This window comes from Erinaceus europaeus, chromosome 3 (assembly GCF_950295315.1).
Source record: "Erinaceus europaeus chromosome 3, mEriEur2.1, whole genome shotgun sequence".
Taxonomy (NCBI): domain Eukaryota; kingdom Metazoa; phylum Chordata; class Mammalia; order Eulipotyphla; family Erinaceidae; genus Erinaceus; species Erinaceus europaeus.
The window spans coordinates 34300116-34321443 of NC_080164.1; the positions used below are offsets into that span (position 1 = coordinate 34300116).

Here is a 21328-nt window from a genome sequence, read left to right on the forward strand (position 1 = left end):
AGTTCTATATCCCAACCCTTTCCTTGAAAGCTTTTCTGTTCTTTATCTCTCCGGAAGCATGGACCCAGGATCATTATGGGGTGCAAAAGGTGAGAGGTCTGGCTTCTGTAATTGCTTTTCTGATGAATATGAGCATTGGTAGGTTGATCCATATTCCCAGCTTGTTTCTACCTTTCCCTAGTGGGGCAGGGTTCCAAAGAGGTGAGGTTCCAGGGTACATTGGTGAGGTTGTCTGCCTGGGGAAATAGTTGGTATCATGGTAGCATCGCTAATTTGGTGGCTAAAAAAGCATTAAGATATAAAGAGGAACAAATTATTGACTAATAATGAGTCTAAAGACTAGAATATAACAGATGAGATTTGAAGTCTCCACTCTGGAGAAAGATAGTTTTAGTTATATTCCAAGGGGCCCCATAACTTTACTAATTTTGCCAGAGCCTGATAGCTAACATTCAGGTGGACCCAAGGTATTGTCTGGGAAGATGGTGTCAGAGTTGGAAATAGGAGTATAAAGCTGGATTAGGGAATAGAATAGCTCCCAAATACCCAGAAAATATATAAATACCATTAACTATAAACCATCAATTTGATCTGGGGCCTATATTTAGGGCAAGAGCCTGTGTAATTTCTGCATCCCTGTAGGTTTGAGCTTGCATTCTGTAGTCATAACTAGGAACATTCTAAGCTACATCCATTGCTGGACCCATCTGCCTGAGTGGTAAAGGGTTTTAGCCCAACCTCCCTTCAGAGAATGGGGCTGTCCCTACCATTGTTGATCCACATTGAGGGCAAGGTCCTGTAAGAGACCACAAAGGGGCCCATTATGTTTTTCTTTATGGAGATGACCTGTGACAGTGGAGAGAGAGATCTGTTAGAGATCTAGGCCCCTATGATTGTGTGGGAATCCCAGGATTTCCTGACTAGGGCCCCAGGAGATGAGGTGGCCTGGTAGTAAGCAAAAGAGCCATTACTAATGTATACTGGTCTCTTGCTCTTTTTATATATTTATTTATTTATTTCCTTTTTGTTGTCCTTGTTTTTTTATTGTTGTTGTAGTTGTTATTGATGTCCTCATTGTTGAATAGGACAGAGAGAAATGGAGAGAAGAGGGGAAGATAGAGAGGGGGAGAGAAAGATAGACACCTGCAGACCTGCTCCACCACCTGTGAAATGATCCCCCTGCAGATGGAGAGCCTGGGACTCGAACCACAATCCTCACGCAGGTCCTTGCACTTTGTACCATATGTGCTTAACCCACTGAACTACCACCTGATTCCCTGGTCTCTTGCTCTTATCCAGTTTTTATAGTCCTTACTTTGTCTGACAAGGTTAGCCATGGAGTGATTGAGGGAAGTGAAAGAGGCAGTGTGAGAAAAGTATCTAGTTCTAAGTAGAAACTATTTGATTAGATACTTTATGTTGTCTTTTTTTTTTTTTTTTTTTAGGTCTTTCTACTTGTTTGCTGCACTTAATGGGTCACTGCAAACTATTATGAATTTTTGCTTTAAAGTATGTATTTTCCCCTAACCTAAGGATACATGTGCACATATGCCCTGTCTCTTGGGCCCTGGTCCATATCCAGGTCCTATGGTTTTGTTAGGAAGTGCACCACTCAAAATGAAACTAAGGAGTCCTATCAGCTAGGAATGGTCTCACCAGAATACTGGAACTGAAGGGTTGACATCTCAGGCCTGTCATCTGTGGACACAATCGGAAGTGAAACATATTGAAGTGGTAGTGGTTGCATTGATTAGGTTGAGATCAGCAGATGCAGGATCAATTGGTGTGGGTCCAAAGGAGTCTGCTGAAAAATGAGTACTGCTGCTGAGGTCCCAGGACTGGGAGAAATATGGGTTTTATAGAGAATGGGGAGGGTTCCTGCTATCTTTAAGAAAGGGTTTAAGAAAGGAATAGATATTATTATAATCAAGATATTTGGAAATTTGATTGACTTTGAAAATCTCATTGTTAGGATTTTCTGTATCAGATAAGACCTCACCATGATTTATGCTGTTTAATACTATTTACATATAGTTGTAGCTAATATAGTGACACAGCCAGTTGCTTCTAGTCTCTCTGTTCTAAGACTATAGGTCATTTAATATTTCAAAGAAAAAGTCATTATTAGAAATGTATTAACAATATAAGCCTACTGTTAAAGTTCAATGAGGTGGGAATCGGGCGGTTGCGCAGCGGGTTAAGCGCATGTGGCGCAAAGCACCAGGACCTTCATAAGGATCCTGGTTTGAGTCCCCAGCTCCCCACCTGCAGGGGAGTGGCTTCACAGGCGGTGAAGCAGGTCTGCAGGTGTCTATCTCTTTCTCCCCCTCTCTGTCTTTCCCTCCTCTCTCCATTTCTCTCTGTCCTATCCAACAACAACGACATCAATCATAACTACAACAATTGAAAAAAAAGCAAGGGCAAAAAAAAGGGAATAAGTAATAAATATTTTTTAAAAAGCTTTAAAAATTCAATGAGATTACCAATTTGAAACCTTATGTGCTTAGATTATAGGAATATATACTCAGAACTGGGGTCTATGCATAAAAAAGTTGGAGACATTCAATCTGTTTTTCTCCTTTGATATTGACTAAATAGTGACTTATAAGACTATAGTTTAATAGGAGTGTATATTAAAACTATTCCTGCCACCAAAGGTCTGTGTCCCTACCCACCTCCCTATAATGGATCAAGACAGGAAGAATTTTTTTTTCTTTTTTTTTTTGACAGGAAGAAATTGAGAGAGGAGGGATAGATAGAGACAGAGACCCCTGCAGCCCTGTTTCACCACTCATGAAGCTTTCCCCCCTACAGGTGAGGACAAGGGGCTTGAACCTGGGTCCTTGCGCATTGTAATTGTAATGTGAGCTCTCATCCAGGTGTGCCACCACCTGGCCCCCATCCAGAGGTTTTTTTTTTTTTTTTTAATTTATTTATTTTTTTATTTTAGTGCAATACTCCAGACTCAGTCAAATTCTGCTTTGCATTTCTCTTTCTGTCCTTCTTTTTCAACTTCTGTTTATGAGTGAGATTATCCCATATTCATCTTTTCTGAGTTATCTCACCTAACATAATTCCTTCTAGCTCCATCCAGGCTGGGTACAAGAAAGTAGGTTCATTATACTTAGTAGCTGAGAAGTATTCCATGGTGTACATAAACCACAACTTTCTCAGCAGCCATTCATCTGTTTTTGGGCACCTGAGTTGCTTCTAAGTTTTGGCTATTACAAATTGTGCTGCTATGAACATAGTTGTATATGTATCTTTTGGGATGGATGTGACTGAGTCTTAGGACACATCCTTAGGAGAGGTATTACTGTTCAGCTCTGGTTTACACTGGTCTGGGGAAATGACCCTGGGACTTCAGAGCCTCAGGCATGAGACTCTTTGCATACTTCAACCCTGCCCTACCCTTTTTATTTTTACATAACTAAGAAACTTAGTTGACAGGGTTCAGATTGGGGTTATCTATCTCCATTTTTCAGTTTGCAACTGTTAACGACTAGAACTGGGTTTTCGTTATTTGCTTTAGACTCTTCTTTATAGGAAGAGTCCCAGCTTGTCACACAAGCTAAGTAGTAAGTAACCTTCTGCATCTACATTTGAAAGAGGCCTCCATTCCAGACAAACATATTTCTTTCTCCTAGCCCAGGAACTGTAGCACACCCATCTACGTGGTGTGTGGACTTGCTAAGGAGCAGTTTTCCAAGTTTTCTTTGCAAAATAAGAGCAGTAATATGGCCTTAAAGGCTGTTGGAAAAGAGAAAAAGAGACCAGGATCTCTTTGAGGCAAAGGAGGCCGGTTAACCCTGAAATCAATGCTGTTAAAAGCAGAGTTGGAGTTTTCACTGGTATCACTTTCTAAAAGTCTTTCCTTTAATGCATTGTTATGGAAATGACCTGAAACCAAACCATTGAGAGCAAGAGTTAACTTTCTGGTCAGTTAGTCAGTTGGAGCAACTGAGTCTAAAAAAGCTACTTGCCATTTTGGGGTGGGTGTGGGGTGGGTGTGGGAGGCAGTACCCACCACTGAGTACTATCTTGCTAGTAGTGCATTAAGAACTTCTTTTAAGGAGTCGGGCGGTAGTGCAGTGGGTTAAGCGCAGTGGGTTAAGCACAGTGGGTTAAGGGCACGTGGCGCAAAGCACAAGGTTTGGTGTAAGGATCCAGGTTCGAGCCCCTGACTCCCAACCTGCAGGGGAGTCACTTCACAAGTGGTGAAGCAGGTCTGCAGGTGTCTTTCTCTCCCCCTCTCTGTCTTCCCCTCCTCCCTCCATTTCTCTCTATCCTATCTAACAATGAGGACATCAATAACAACTACAACAATAATTTTTTAAAAACAAGGACAACAAAAGAGAAAATAAATAAATATTTTAAAAATTTTCTTATATCTCTGGCCTGCTGAAGTGAACTTGAGCTGCATCAGGTGACGGGTGTGTTCATTCAACTATAACTCGGTCTAAATCTGGGACAGATAGAGCCCAGATTCTGTCCTCTAGGACTGATGTGCTCCTGACTTAGGTAGACTTTTCCTTCCTGTGTGGGGGCTGAGTGATTGGGAATCCCTACACCACTACTACTTGGGAGATATCAGTGCTCTGGTTCTCAGGGTAGAATCTAGGCTGAGGGTTTGTCTCAGAGCATCAAGTGCCTGAAGCAGCATAAGCAGGAACTTTATACCATAGAGGTCTCTTCACAGGACTCCTCACAGTAGGGTAGCTTGTTTCTTCTGGAGTGTGTGTGTGTGTGTGTGTGTGTGTGTGTGTGTGTGTGTGTATGTGTATGTATCGGGGGGGGGGGGAACCTGAGATGAAAGCCAGTCTGTTCTTTCTCCCTCCCTTCCTTCCTTCCTTCCTTCCTTCCTTCCTTCCTTCCTTCCTTCTTCCTTCCTTCCTAACTTCCTTCCCCTCTCTCTCTGTCTCTCTCTCTGTCTCTTTCTTTACCTTTATTTTGTAGATACAGCTAGAAATCAAGATGGAAGGGAGAGATTGAGAGGAAGAGAGACATAGAGACACCTGCAGCCCTGCTTCACCACTTGCAAAGGTTTCCTCCTGCAAGTGGGGACTAGGGGCTCAAATCCAGGTCCTTGTAAACTGTAACATGTGAACTCATCCAGGTGTGCTACCATCCAGCTCCCAAAGCCAGTCTTTTCCTGACCTCATCATTAAAGTAATATCCCATCACTGAAGAAACAAGGGAAGACAGATAACACTTGTTTTCAGGAAGTAATCTGTAGGCATTGTTGTATTTTTTTTTTTCCCCTTGATGACACTTTAGGATAGATGTTATTATACTACCACATCCTGAAATCAGGTTCAGAAAGCGTGCCTATTATACCTCAGGCCACAGGAATTATTTGTTACCAAGCTCATTATCTTTTCTTCAGACTGTATCAGATGAGCTTTAGATATATCATGCACCTCAGTTCCAAGAAGGCTGGCTTTCCTCACACCAACAAGAAATCAATCCTCAGGTACCATTAAGGAGATAGAAAATTCAACTCAATTCTGCCATTGTCTCGCTGGAAATAGCATCAGATGACACAGGTTAAGGGCTCAATCTCCCACAACCACCTTTCACTTTACACATCTGCAGCAAACTCCAGACAAATCCTTGTTTCTAACTAGCCATCTTTAGATCCAAATGCCCCATACTGGAAGGTCTTGGAATGAGGAAGTGACCATTAAAACTCCTGACTTTTCCTGGGGCTTAGGCCACAGACCTTGGAATGAGGAATTGACCTTTATGGTCCATGAAGTTCTGAACAAAACAAGATATGACTAAGCCACAATAACAACAGCATGGCCCATTTCACAACCCAGCCACCCAAACTTTCTGCTATGCAACATCCATTCCCCCCACCCTACCCCCAAACTTCCTCCTTCATCAGGTATAAAAACCTACTACTTTACTGGATAAAGTACCAGCCTGGACTCCTATCCATTCATCTTGGTTTGACTCCCTTGTCCTTCCAACAAACCTATGTTGGCTCTCAGAGATGTATATCTCTCTTCCTCTGGGTCTCAATTCTCTGGTGCTTATTTCTATCACATCTATCTCCTGAGACTTCAAATACTAGGCACAGTCACAATTTTACATTATTACCCATATGTCTAGCCTGCCTACTAGCTAGGTTTCAGAAGTCCACAGGACAAAACTTCTCAGATATGATTAATTTGCAAGAATCACACACAGAACTCAGGAAACCCAGTCATTCACTAAACAATAATATATCATCACTAACATTCAGATGGATGTGTTTACATATTTTTCCGTATTTTAATATAAAAATCCTCAATAATAACAGAACATTATTTAAATTCAAAATGAAAGTAACTTGAGAAGGCCAGCAATTTTCTTTTAATAACTCAAAGGGTATGGAAATGACAATAGAAACACCAGTCACGCATAATTGTTCCTGTTATCTGTTACTTTGATATTTGCTAAAAATTTCAGAAATCTGTGATTCTGTGCACAGACCATTCAATCTTAATCAATACCTGCTCATCACTGTAGAGAGTGTAAAATAAAATACAATCAAATAAAATATTCCTAACCAGTTGAGCAAATAATTTGTGACTATCAGCAATAACGATTCCAACAGATATCAGGCAATAATTTGAGCATAATTTATCTTCAGTGGATATTGAAAGCTTGTAAAATTATTTTACCAGGACACTGATATTTATTTATCAGGACACTGATACCTTATCATACTACACCCCCACTAGATTAAATATTTTATCTCACTGACCAGAAAAGTGTTCAGATTTCTAAATCTTTGGAAAGTAGAATCTTTGCTACAAAACATATTTCATTTAATATATAGTTAGGGGATTCTTTGGGATAGAAAAAAAAAAAAAAACTCTTGAAGCACATACCTTCAAAGCCACAATGGAGTGATGTCTTACCTTTCTGAGCCCTCTGACTTTCTTAGGAGACACCCCTGGAGTCTTTCAGTAAGGTTGTGGGCAGAACAACTAAAGTTTCCTTAGGTTACACATATTTCTAATCCTCAGTTCTATGTTTTATTGTAAACTAGTTCCCACACTTGAAAATCTCAGACAGATTTAGCAGAAATGGTCCAGAAATAAGGAAAATAAAATAGCTTTCTCGACTGAATTTTTTAATTTTTATTTATTTATTTATTTATTCCTTTTGTTGCCCTTGTTGTTTTATTGTTGTAGTTATTATTGATGTCATTGTTGTTGGATAGGACAGAGAGAAATGGAGAGAGGAGGGGAAGACAGAGAGGGGGAGAGAAAGACAGACACCTGCAGACCTGCTTCACCGCCCGTTAAGTGACTCCACTGCAGGTGGGGAGCCGGGGCTCGAACCGGGATCCTTCCGTTGGTCCTTGTGCTTAGCGCCACCTGCGCTTAACCCGCTGCGCTACCGCCCGACTCCCTCAACTGAATTTTTGTGGTATTTGTGGGAACCATCACCTCTGTATTCCTTTTTTTTGAAGGCAGCCCTATCCTTTGGTACAAGCTATCTTGAGTTTCTCAAATGAAGCGCGAACCTCAGGGGGCACACAGCAACAGCCTGGTCTGTCTGACTTGTCTTCTTGTTTCTCACTCAGTAGAGTCCCAAACTATTACTAGATTTCAAATACATCATCTGGTTAAATGCAAGAACCCAATTCCATCAGAATAACAGTGGTCTTTATGAGACCACTGCTGCTCCTTGGCCTTTATATTTTCTTTTGTTTCTTTGCTTTTTCCCTCTTTCTTTTAATTGCCACCAGGGTTATGGCTGGGGTTTGGGGCCAACTTGGTGCCAACCTACAGCTTCCAGTGGCCATTTTTCCCCTCTTTTTTTAAAAAAAAAATATTAGATAGAAAAAATAGAAATTGAGAAAGGAGTGGAATGTAGAGAGGGAGAGTAAAAGTGAAATACCTGAAAACCTGCTTCATCACCCTTCCTTGCAAGTGGGGAGTAGGGGCTCAAACCCTGAACCTTGTACGTGGTAAATGTGTGCTTAACTGGGTGTGCCTCTGCCCTGCCCCTGCCTCTGCCCTGTCCCCACCCTGCCCAGCCTCTGCCTTTCATCTTATTCTTTCTTGTTCCCTTGTCTTTCTGGGCAGTGCAAATAGGTTCCTCTCTCTACCTCTGTTCCTTGGATCCCTTTCCACATGGCAAGGCAACCACATGACTGACACATTACAGTCTACTCCTGCCCCTCAACATTCTAGACAGTTCTTTAAGCATGAGTGGCCCCTGACTTCTCCAACCAGGCTGCATATACCTTGCTGCATTCACAGCAATATAGGTTCCTGACTTATTTCCTACAGTCTGCTTCTTAGCAAGGCTTTTAAGCTGGTGGCCTACCTGTAGGCTCATTAGAGATGAAAGACCCTAAGGGAAGGAGAGGTCTCAGAGGAGAGGGAGGTCAGAAGGGAAACAGACTGGGATACTGAGAGCTGAGTGTCTCCAATTATACTTTCTTCTCAGGTCCCAGATATGTATTTGGATAACCTGGGCTCAGAACCCTGCCTTCAAAAAAATTCTGACTGCTTACCAGGTTGCTTCTTCAGCTCTGTACAGTCTTTAGTAGATTAGAGGGCCTGGCCCCCATGCCCCAGCCCAACCCCAAAACTCCTTTGAGATATAACAATTCAAACCAGTCTTAAAAGGTACAAGAAAAATTAAGCTGTTTTGATTCTGTGGTATGCCTCTGGGCAGGGGCTTCCGTTTTGTGTTGGCACAAGGTTGAAGACTCGTAAAAACCTCAGTGCTGTAGTGGGGTATTTTGGGGGCATTAACCCGATATCATTATCATATCAACCACAGTGACTCATGAAGTACATGCCCTGATAGAGTACTACTCACACAGTGTTGGCAATAAGGTCTACCCCCATCTCCAGTCCCAGTCCCAGCATGTTTCCTTAATAGCCTTTCAATTCTAATGCTCTCTCCCCTTTATCCCATACAGACAAAAGTCCCCTCCCTACCCCCAAGAGACACAATTGGCCCCACCAACATCAAGGGCTTCTGATGAGTTCTAGTTGAATTGGTGAGACATCTTAGACAAGGCTTGGGTATGTCAGAGTCTGGAGAGATTCATACTTTCTGGACTCTGACAGAGGATAGGGTCAAGAATGAGTATATAATGCACATTGATTGGAATTAGTGCCACACTACAGAGCAGCACGGGAGAGATGACATTTGCACTATCATCTTCCTTGTGAGGAAATGGAGACACAAATGGTTTTTTGGACTCACTTAAGTTTGCACTACTGGGGACAACTGGGATATCATTTTGTTTCAATATACCTGTTCTTCCTACTACTTCAGATGTCTGCAACTGGCATTATCTTTCTAAAATTCTGCATGACTCAAAACACCAGCCTCTCCTTGTCTTTTTTTATTCAGATACCTCTGTGGGGCACTCAGATTTTGAGTTGGGTTGACCACTTTCTATTAAAGCAATGCTAAGTAGGACAGAGTATGCCTTCCTGAGAATAGGACAATGTAGGTGCCATGCCTGTATTCATGCACACATGTATACACTAACATTTACATATGAATATTCATACAAATACACACATATCTCACATACATGCCTAGAGGTACATGCCTATTTGGACACGGAAACACATAGATATGTCCATGTTACGTATCAATAAATTAGTCATTGATTTTGAGGTTAGAAATAATATATCTTGGGGCAAGAAGGTGGCTCACCTGGTAAAGTGCACATATTTCTATGAGAAAGGTTCTGGGTTCAAGCTCTAAGTCTCCACCTGCAGGGGGAGAAATGATGTTTTGTGAGTGGTAGAGCATTGCTGCAAGTAACTCTCATCTCTCTCTCTCTCTCACTCTAATATAGAAGAAATAGAATAAAGGCCATTGAAATTAGTTGAGTCCTGCAGCCACCTAGCCTCAGAGATAACCCTGATGGAAAAAAGAAATAAAGAAATATGAGGCATTTTGTTGGTTTTAATCAACTTGTTTTCAGAAATCACAATATTTCTTTGTCTAACATAGCAGTGAGAGCAGACTTCAGTATGCTTCCACTTGGTTCAAGTCATCAAGAACTTGACTGAATTTGATGTGTCCAGGAAGAGTCATGACTGAGATGTCAACCTTTTCTGTCAAAGGTTCTGGTATTTTCTAGTCCCACCGGAACAGATGTCTACCATTGTTCTGCTTATGTCCTTAGAAAACATTGAACACATGACAGAACCACATCAGTGAGGGTAAACACTGTTAGTGAGCATACTCTGAGTTTGCCTGAATGAAACTTAATGCACATGTCCACTCTTTCCCATACCCTTAGCACTGTTCTGAAGTGGATCCCAAAAGCTATAATCATATTGTGGCTATCAAGACCCACTATAACTGCCCTGGACATTTGTTTAAATTTTCTCCCTGTGTGTGAGTAACATCAAGGATTTGATTTCTGCCAGTCTGCTTCTCTCAAACCCTGAGGATTACTTTGCCTTGTGATGGAATCCTGTTTCTTCCACACTCACCAATTGAATTCCATAAAGCAAATGTTCAGATTTCTGTCTCTTTGTGTTTCATTTGCCTGCTTTCAATCCAGTTCTTACTTCCGTTGAATAACACAGATCTTGTAACCCCTACTTACTCCTCAGCCTGACTTTAGGTCAAACTGGCTCTCAATTACAGGGTGGCACTCTCTGACCAGAAAGCCTGATCTCTCTTCCAGACCTCTTCCTGGGTGGTGGCCACAGTGTATACAAACTTCAAATCATCAATTATTGTATTTAGTAAGAAACTTAAGGGTGACCTAAATAAGCCCTTCTATTTTTACACTTGGTAAAACTGAGTTCATAGGTGGTCAGATAGCCAGTTCAAAGCTACCTCCATGTGGTTAACTCACTCTGGATGACAATAGAGGTACCCAGTATCTCGTGTTATGATCCTCTCATGTCCTATGAATCACACTAGCCTCTGTGCATAGATTTATGCCCTGCTTTGTTCCAAAAATGTTTTAATGTGTTTTCCACGAGTGTGACACAACATAGGTGAATTAAAAAATTAAATTTTTGTTTTTCCTAAGAGAAGAGTTATATAAAATGAAAGGATGGGTCCACAGTTGGGGAATGTATGTTTCCATTACTTCTCACTTTGCCCAGTTGGATTGCAAGTTAAAACATAGGTTGTGGGGGTTTGGTGATGGTGCACCAGTTTGGTGCACATGTTACACAGCTCAAGGACCCAGGTTCAAGTCCATGTTTCCCATCTGCAAAGGGGAGTGGGGTGAAGTTCACATGTGGTAAAGTATTGTGGTAGATGTCTCTACTTCCCTCCTCTCTCTCAATTCTCTGTTTATACACAATGAGTCAATCAATAAAATACAAAAATAAAAAGAACATAGACTTCCAGGCAGCCAAAGCAAAAAGAGAAATTGCACAGTTGAACATTTATACTGCACATGAAATAATGTGTCTATTATTCTGAAGTATAGGTTTTTTTTTTTTTCTGGCTGTGTTTTGCCATGAATTCTGAATTTACTTTGACTGAGTACCTAAGTATTATTTGCCTCCTTAAATGAAATGGAAGTTTGTTTTCCTTGCCTTGAAGCTACTGCAGTATTTCTTGGCTTTCTTCCAACTCCAAGTCCAACTCCTTTTCCAGGACTTACAACTCTCTGGTAACAGACCTCCTGTACTCTCGTTGCTGTTCCCCTCCTTGCTTCTGCCCAGGACTTTCCCTTCCTTTTAGCAGTTGCCCCTTGAGCTATTTGCAGGGGCTGCCAACATTTACCTGAGAGTAGAAAAAGAACAGCACATCTGGGGGCCTGGGCAAGGAGCCCTCTTCTGCTGTGGCTTTGTGCAACGTTGTTCTCTGGCAGCTGCAGAGGAAGACAAGGCAGGTAATTGGGAAATCCTGTCACATCAGCTTCCCGCCACCATTCACTGGCTGCACAAGTGTGCTGCTGGGCAGCCTTGTCCCCTTGCCTGTCACTAGGAACCAAAGAATGCTTCTGGACCCAGGTGGACTGCGACAGAACACATCTTGTCCCCAGAAGAAACCAACACAGAGTTGTTTCGTTCACATTTCGATCTTCCATTCATTTGTATTACATTTCTATCTCTTTGCCTACATAGCATCCATTTACATATCCCTGGTCTATTTCCATAACTCATGTGAACGGCACAAACCATCAGAAAATATAAAATGATCTGGTGGTTATCTAAAGGACTCAGGGAATAACCTAACTTGCCCAGCATCAGGACTCAGGCTGAGGAGTTAAATGAGGCCTTTGGGAGCATATTGAATTTCATTATCCTCTAATGATGAGAAGCTACCGCCCCTCCTCTAACCACTTCAACTTTGAACTTCTTTTCCTCTTGGGCACCTCATGGATTGACAAGCAGTCTCTGGCCCATTTGTGTTCCCATTAACACATTCTGTGAGTACATGCCATATGATCACTCAGTAATAACATAGCATTTGTGTAATGCTTTACAACATTGCCTAATTAATTCTCAGGAGGAAAGGACTACTGCTATGCTCAGGGATTTGTATGTTTTGTTTTCAGGTCATTGCTGTGATCACTAAAGTAACTAGGTAGAGTCACAGGACTTCATAGTTGGACTGTATAAATATTTCACCTTTCCTTTCAACCTGTTCTGACCTAAGCAAAGACTAATCTATGTAGGCTATACTATTAGTTTGTGTGTGTGTTAATAGGCACCTAGAAATGACTCCATGATCTCACACATGTGTGATAATACTGAACTTCCTTCTAACTCAATTTTATTCTGTATTTAAAATTATGAATATTACTTTTCAAAATAGAAACAGAAAAATAGAAGGAAAGAGAGATTGGGGTGGGGGTGGTAGAAGACACCACAGTACTGAATCTTTCATTAGTACAGTGGGAGTCAAGCTCAAACCTGGGTCACACACATGGAAATGAAAACTCAGGGTGAAAGAAGAGACCTTATGTGTGGTCTGGGAGGTGGCACAGTGGATAAAGCATTGGATTCTCAAGCATGAGGTTCTAAGTTTAATCCCTGGCAGCACATGTACCAGAATAAAGTCTGGTTCTTTTTCTCTCTCCTCCTATCTTTCTCATAAATAAATTAATTAATTAATTAAAAAAAAGAAGAAGAGACCTTATGTAAGGCAGTGTAAAAATCACAGAGCTGAATAAAGCTCAGACTTTCAGTCCCTGTTCAGCAATCAGCACACTGTGAAACCTGACAAGCCACTTAACATCTCTGTTCCTCTCATTGGATGCAAAATGAAGTCATTGATTTACATTAGCACTGATGGACTGTTAAACTTATACATTGTTGCCTTTCTAAGGAAACATCCGGTTTTGAGCCATTTGCAAGTCTCAGAATTTTGCCTCATATTTGGTTGTCGTTGGCTCCTCTGCCTCACATTCCTTTACAGCCTGTTACAAAAGCTGCAAGGGCAAAGAGCACAGATAGTGCAACACAATGTAAGGAGTGTATCACTCACTAAATCCCTCTCTCCAAACAGAAAATTATCACCAGCTGTTGCCCAATTAAATGCAGCGATCTAGCAATGCTCCAGTGGTTCAAAGGCGAATACATACACTGTGTGCCCAGCCAAACCACTTCCATGAAAACCCAGAGGATTTGAACATAAAAACACATTTTTCCATAAGCTACATTTGTGTTTTCCTTAGAAGCATTCCAACTCTAAGACTCGGTGAACAAGCAATGAGCCCTGTTAGTAATTCTTCTTTTTTTTTTTTTTTTTTGTGCTGGGCTTGTTATGCATATACTATGCTTTTAGTATCTCCAAGAAGGGAGTCTGACAGGACCCCTTAAACACAAGTGTAGCAAGACTGTCTTAGGCTTCTATTGATGCTTTGTCTGACCTACAGATAAAGCTGCAAAAGCTTAACAGAACTCTTGATTTTCATGAACTCATCATGCTCTTACTGTGTTGAAGATCCTATGCCAGAGAGTTTGCTAAATTTCCTAGCACATCAATTAAAACAGGCTTCCTGCCATGAGGGAACTCAGTCTGGCATAACTGACAGGTGTAGAAACTGTAATACAGTTATAATACAATATTCCATAAAAAGGGCTTTGCTAGACATGCATGACTTAGGTTTATCTTTTTTTAAGCAAATGTAAACTCATTTTCTTTCTCTCTGTCTCCCTCTCTCTCTCTCTTTCTCTCTCTTTTCTTTTTCTTTCCTTTCCTTTCTCCTTTTATATTTTTCCCAAAGGGTTAGAGCAAATGTAAAATTTATAAAGTAATTTTTCCCTCTTTGATAAGGACTAATTAAAATAAAAATAAATCTTTTCCTTTCCTTACTCTTATACAGATATATATCAAGGGAGAAAGGCATAACTTTATACTATCAGCTAAAACCTTTAAAACTTTATATTATCATCTAAAACCTTCAAAAATATGCCATCTATATTGAGATTTGTAATACACTTGAATTTGATCTTGCCTAGGTGTGGAAATGACGTGTAAAGTGCATTCCCCATAGGAATATCCTACTGTCTACATTCAGAGCTATGTTGAACGTCGATGCCAAGAGTGAGAATTCAATCTGTTTGGGAACTTCAATGGAAAAACTTAAAGATCCACCACTGGTATTAGGTGTTTTGACCTATACTTGTTGCTAGACTAAATAAATACCCTTCACAGTCTCTCAGTTTATAGATTTTCTTATTGTGATTATTGAATTTCATCAAGTTCACTTTCATCCATTCACTGAGACCACGTAATATTTCCCTGCTAACGTGGTGAATTAGGGAGTCGGGTGGTAGCAAGCGGGTTAAGCGCATGTGGCACAAAGTGCAAGGACCTGCATAAGGATCCCGGTTCTAGCCCCAGGCTCCCCACCTGCAGGGGAGTCGCTTCACAGGTGGTGAAGCAGGTCTGCAGGTGTCTATCTTTCTCTCCCCCTCTCTGTCTTCCCCTTCTCTCTCCATTACTCTCTGTCCTATCCAACAGTGATGATATCAATAACAACAACAATAATAACTACAACAATAATAAAGAAACAAGGGCAACAAAAGGGAAAATAAATAAATATAAAAAATTAAAGTGGTGAATTACACTGATGGCATTTCTAGTTGATCTTGAATTCTCTATATACACCCTACGTATTAGTAGCATATCCAGTCCTTGTATCTGTTGCTGCATTTGGGAAATTGAGTTTTCCTTTTTTTTTTTTTTTAAGATTATGATATTTATGTTTAAATGTCAGATAAATAGTTATATAAATTTCCCTTTTCTCAGACTTAATTGAGTTTTAGTTTTAAGGTTCTACTAAACTCTCATTTGTGGGAAGTTATTATTAATTTTTTTTTCCTGCTGATTTCTGGAAGAACTTGGGAAACATTGGCTGAATATGCTGTTGAAACCAGGTGGATCTAGAGTCACTTTTCTAAGGAAAACTATTTCAGTTATTTCATTAACATTAGTCGTTTCTGGTAACTTAAGTCTTTTTTGTTTTTTTTAAGAAACATGGTTATATAATTTAAATTATTTAATGTTGATATAAAGTGATAAACCCACACTTTTTATTTAATTATGCATTTTAACTTCTTAAATTATTTTATTGAGGGAATTAGTGGTTCTACAGTAAATACAATTGTTGATACATGTAAAATTTCTCAGTTTTCTGCAAAACTCTCTCACTCCCAACCTAGGTCCTCCCCCACCACTTTGCACCAGGACCTGAAAATTCTCCCTCCAGAGTACTTTATTTTGGTGTGATACACCAACTCCAGTGCAAGTTCTTTATGATTCACTTTCTGTTCTTAAGTCTCAACCTCTGCCCATGAGTGATACGATTGCATATTTGTCCTTCTCTTTCTGTCTTATCTAACTTAACATAATTCCTTCTAGCTCCATCCAAGATGGATAAAGAAGGTGAAGTCATCATTTTTAATAGTTCAGTGGTATTCTACCCTGTATATATACCACTCCTTGCTCAGCTACTCATCTGTTGTTGGACACCTAGGTTGCTTCCAGGTTTCTTTGGGTTATTACAAATTGTAATATTATGAAGCGTAAGTATACACAGATCTTTTTGGATGGGTGTGTTTGGTTCCTTTGGATATATTCCCAGGATAAGAATTGCCAAGTCATAGGGCAGGTCTATTTCTAGCCTTCCAAGAGTTCTCCAGACTACTGTCCACAGATGACTCACCAATTTAAAAATTGTGGTTATTATTTTTTTCATGAATTTATTTATTGAGACTGAGAGAAGCTATGATAGTAGTAAGGGAAAGAGAAAAAGAGATACCTGCAGCACTGTTTCATCACCCAACATAAATGAAAATGTTTGTGTCTGTTGACATATTTAGGCTGTTTCCATGTTTTAGCTATTGTAAATAAGAAAGTAATTAACATGAATATGGGGAGATCTATTTGGGAAAGCACTTTATTATCTTCTGAAATATACACAGAAGTGGTACTATATCATATGATATTTATGCTTTTAATTTTTTGCTGTATCCATTCTGTTTTATATAGTATTTATATCAATTTACAAGCCACCTATAGTGCACAAGGATCGCCTTTTTGTCCAAATTTCTGCCAGTACTTGTCTTTTACTTTGTTGATTAGTCATTCTTACGGATGTAAGATAATAACTTATTTGGTTTCGATTTATATTTTCTTCATGATTAGTAATGTTGAGCATATTTTCATATTTCTACTGCATGTATTTCATTACTAAAATTATATAAATAAGTTTTTTGTCCTTTTTCAGAAGTCTGTTTGTTGAGTCCCCTATATATGTTGTAAATCAAGATCTTACCAAATAAATGGTTTGTGAATGTTTTCTTATATCTTATGTTGCCTTTTTATTTTGCATATGTATGTATTTACTTTTTATTGGATAAGACTGAGAGAAATTGAGATGAGAGGGGAAGATAGAGAGGAGAATAGAAAGACAGACACCTATAGACCTGTGTCACAACTTTTTAAGTGACCTCTTTGCAGGTGAGGAACTGGGAACTTGAGCCAGGATCCTTGAGCAAGTCCTTGCAATTTGCAGTATGTGAGCTTTGCCCCGTGTGCTACTGCTCAATTTCAATGTGCAATGGTTTTTATTTTAATGTTTTTTTTTTTTCAATGAATTTGTGGGATATTTGTGACATAATTAGTTTCTTTCTTTCTTTCTTTCCTTCTTTCTTTCTTTTCTTCTTTCTTTCCTTCTTTCTTTCCTTCTTTCTTTCTTTCTTTCTTTCTTCCTTCCTTTCTTTCTTTCTCTCCTTTTTTATCTGGTGATCTGGGCTTATAGTTAAACCTTTGTGTTTTTGAGATAATGGGTTATGGCTTCAGGGCTTGCTTTTGTAAAGGGGCATATCTGTAAAGAGTGTTATCTTCACTAAAAGGTTCAAAGTTTTTGTAATTTTTATGTCTGCATCAAGGAAAGCAAAGAGATTTTACACTGATTCTAGTAAGTTTTTCTTGCAAAAGTTTTCATGCGCTACAATGCCTAAAATAATGCTAATTACACCTGACATGTATTAATTGCTTTATAATTGTTGAAGTTCCTATAATTCACTAAATCCCATTTTTATAAGAGGGACACTGTCTTACTGGGTTGCCTGATGATGCTCCTAGAAAAAGAATCAGTGTGAGGATTTGGTTAACATTCTCAGGAAACCCTGTAGGAAAGCTAAGAGGAAAAGGGCACATTAAATGAGTGTGAGAGATTGTGTCCTTAGCCCAAGACTTTTTCACATTGCCTTGACTTATCTGTCTCTCTCTCTCTTTTAATTTTTTTAATGTATGTTTATTTGTTTATTGGATAGAGACAGCCTGAAATCAAGAGGGAAGGGGAAAATAGAGAGGGACAGAGACAGACACCTGCAGCACTGTTTCACCATTCACAAAGCTTTCCCCAGGGAAGGGAAGGAGAGGCTCAAACTCTGATCTTTGCACATTATAATGTGTGTGCTCAACCAGGTGCACCACCCCCCATCCCTCTCTCCCTCTCTATATTTCCCTCTGAATTTTTCTTCGCTATGCAATGAATAATAACTAAATATTAAATAAAGAATAATGAATAACATTGAATCTCTAATAAAACTTCAAAACAGGGGGTACCAAAGGTGATTTGTTTGAATGACAAAGGCTCCACAGAATCTGTGAACATAGGGCCTATGTACCTAGGAGGCACAACCATAATGGCTTTTCCTTCTTACTCCACAATCAGAGCTTACACTGGTTTTAACTAGATTTCATATGCAGAGAAAAATCCATCCAACATCTGGCTTAGTGACCAGCAGCGATAGACGATAGGTGATGCACATATTAGAATCTTGTGAAGGCGCAAAGAGAAAAAGTTCTAGGTTGTGAGACAAATTGTGAGCAGTCAGCAGTAGTGAAAATTTAAACTAAGGTTCTTGCTTCTACATCTTGTCTTCCTTCTTTAACCTAACAACCCCTACTGCACATGGATTGTGAGAACTCTTCCCTAGGGTGAAGATAGGATCATGATGTAATCACTGGCAAGTAAATGTAGAATAAATAGAAAGCAGAAAGCTGAGTGGTGGTGCACTTGGTTGAGTACACATGTTAAAATGTTCAAGGACCTGGGGTTGAGCACCTGGTCCCCACCTGCAGTGGGGGAAAGCTTTATGAATGGTGAAGCAGGGCTGCAGGTATTTGTCTTCCTCTCTTACTCTTTATCTCCCCTTTCTCTCTTAATCTATGGCTACCTCTATCCAATAAATAAAGCTAATGAAAAATGGAAAGCAATAGATTGGAGGGTGTGTGTGTGTGTGTGTGTGTGTGTGTGCTCGCTCATGCACGCAAACATGTGTATACTGAGATTATAGAGTCGACCTATTTTGTGGCAAAGTAATTTTCCTCTCCAATCTCCTCAGTCTCTTGTGACAGTCCCCAAGGCTTTGTATTATCTCCAACAAATCAGTCTAAATTACAGTCTTTCCTGGTGGCCCTTAGGTCCTTACTCAGCTCTAGGAATGTGTTGAGTCAGCAGTAAGTGATCTCATCAACTCTGTGGAAAGCTTCCACATTGTAATGGAAAGAACAGAATCCAGATAAATTAGATGGAGAAGAAAGTGCTTATCAGCAAGAATGGAGTTTGAAGCATCAGAAAAATAACTGGGGGGGGGGGATGCTGGGAGCATTTTAAATGGAAAGAACTGTCATTGACTTTGATTTAGGAAAGAATACCTTTGTATAAACCAAAATAGAAATAGTCACATCAAAATCTCTTATTTTAGTTCACTTGAAAGATGTATTATTAAGAACTTATAAAATTATATAGTGCTCCCTCCATTAAGTCCTTTATTAAGTAAAGTACCTCCTTTGATTGTTAAGTATGAATGCAGATCGTTCACACTTATTTAATAAAGTAGGTAGCTATTGAAACTTAATTTGTTTTATATATATTTATAAAAAGCTATTCCCTTAGCTTCTTGTTTCCAAGGGGATATCCTCTCCTTTCCCCTCAGAAATATATGTCTATTGGATGGTGCATATCTACTTTTGGAGACCATATGTTCTAGGTATTCTGGGAGAGACTGGGTTATAAATACTGGGCCCATTGTTCCCAGAGCTCAAAATGTTTGAGAGCTCCAGAAGTGACAGTTTTGTCTTAGTGAACAGTTTTTACATCCCAGGAACTTATATGCATAACTCATTAATTTTTTTTCATGTCAACTTTTTAAATAGATATCACTACTTTTGCAATCTTATCTATTTGGAAACTGCTCAACCTTCCCAAGTTGAATAACTTGCTTAACATCTCCCAGCAAGCAAATGGCAAAGTTCTCTGGGTCCAAAGCCAGATATTTAACCAACATCCTGCCACAGAATGTGCTGGTGTTTTTTCACTTGGTTCTCAAATTGTGTGCTCTCTTGATGGCCTCCACAAAAGCGCAGGTACCAGATTAAGGACCCCGGTTCGAGCCCCGGCTCCCTACCTGCAGAGGAGTCACTTCACAGGTGGTGAAGCGGGTCTGCAGGTGTCTATCTTTCTCTCCCCCTCTCTGTCGTCCCCTCCTCTCTCCATTTCTCTCTGTCCTATGCAACAATGACGACAATAATAAAACAACAAGGGCAACAAAGGGAATAAATAAATAAATATTTAAAAAAAGAAAAGAAAAAAAATAACAACAACAAACCTAGAACTCTATATATTCCCAGGGACACTTGATCTCCTTATTATACTACATTATTTTTTCTCAAGGCTTATTAAGTTTCCATCCAGAATCAGGCATGATGAGTTCAAATCTTGGCTGCATGATAGACTGACTCTATGTAAATCACTTATTTGATTAAAAAAATATATAACTCCAAGACACTCCTGTGAAGATTATGAGGGAACAAAATAAGCAGAATGTCTAGAAAATAATAATTTATTTTCAGCGGAAATTTTCTTCCTTGGTTGTGCCTTTTACTTTCAATGGTGTGATATAAACTTTAGTTTTAAGTCTATTTTAAGTTTTAAGTCTATTTTACCCCAAATACATTTTTATTCTCTCCAGAACTAAAGTAGCAACAACAACAACAAAAAGTCAAAGTGACTATATTACCTAAATGTCTCCTGGGATACTGTGGATTGAGGTAGGGAGTTCATAAAGAAGAATGCTAGCATTTCATTCATTTTTAGCTGCTATCTCTGACATATGGAAGGCTGCAATTTCACAAGGAAGTGAAACCTTACCTCCTACCAGGTGCTAGTATATTTTAAGTAAGGAGAGATTACAACTCTGGAATTTTCAAAAAACCTATGTTTTTCTCCTCCAGTTGCTTGAGGCAGCGTAAAAAGCCACGTCTGAAATCAGCACATGACGTCATAAGTACTCTCTGTGATGGAAGTGGCAGATACCCTGACTGTCGGAGACCATGCTAAGCATCCGGCTGAGGATAGCTGGAGACCTATTTTTAGATGTTTTTATTTGGGGGCTACTCCAATTCTCTGAAAACTATATAACTCTCATCTCTCAAAGTAAATAGACTTCTCATTGCCTTGCCTTCTTAGTTTTTTAGTTACTTCTTTCACTTTAGTTTGCAGTTTGTCCAGAGGTTAAAATGTTGGAAGCTAAATTGTGTGTATCCTCTCTGTGTACCCAATTTCAGCTCATTTTCAACGTCTAATTGACTGAAATAGCCTTCCGTTCATCTTGGAGCTACTTCAACATAGTAAAGGAAGCTAAGCATGTGTATGATCTGTATGTATGTAGCATCCCAAAGAAAAACTTTGAGAGAGTGAAAGTGTGATTATGCCTGCTTGTATGTGAGAGTGTGTCCTTGTATTTTTGTGCATGTGTGTTTACCTCCTCCAAGGAGCAGAAGTGCCCAGTATTTACTCCGTTCCTATTTTTGTCCTTTGTCATCACTGCTGTAACAGAGCCCGCTG

At 39.6% G+C, this 21328-nt stretch overlaps 1 long non-coding RNA gene across 1 annotated transcript; it reads right to left on the reverse strand.

The window, feature by feature from the left end:
* Window positions 1–9684: 9684 nt before the first annotated feature.
* LOC132537653 (uncharacterized) lies at window positions 9685–20673 on the reverse strand. The gene is made up of 3 exons (XR_009549113.1): window positions 20633–20673; window positions 11737–11824; window positions 9685–9746 (listed from the first exon to the last, which is right to left on the reverse strand). It is a non-coding gene; the product is annotated as an uncharacterized LOC132537653 (long non-coding RNA).
* Between the last annotated feature and the right edge of the window lie 655 nt (window positions 20674–21328).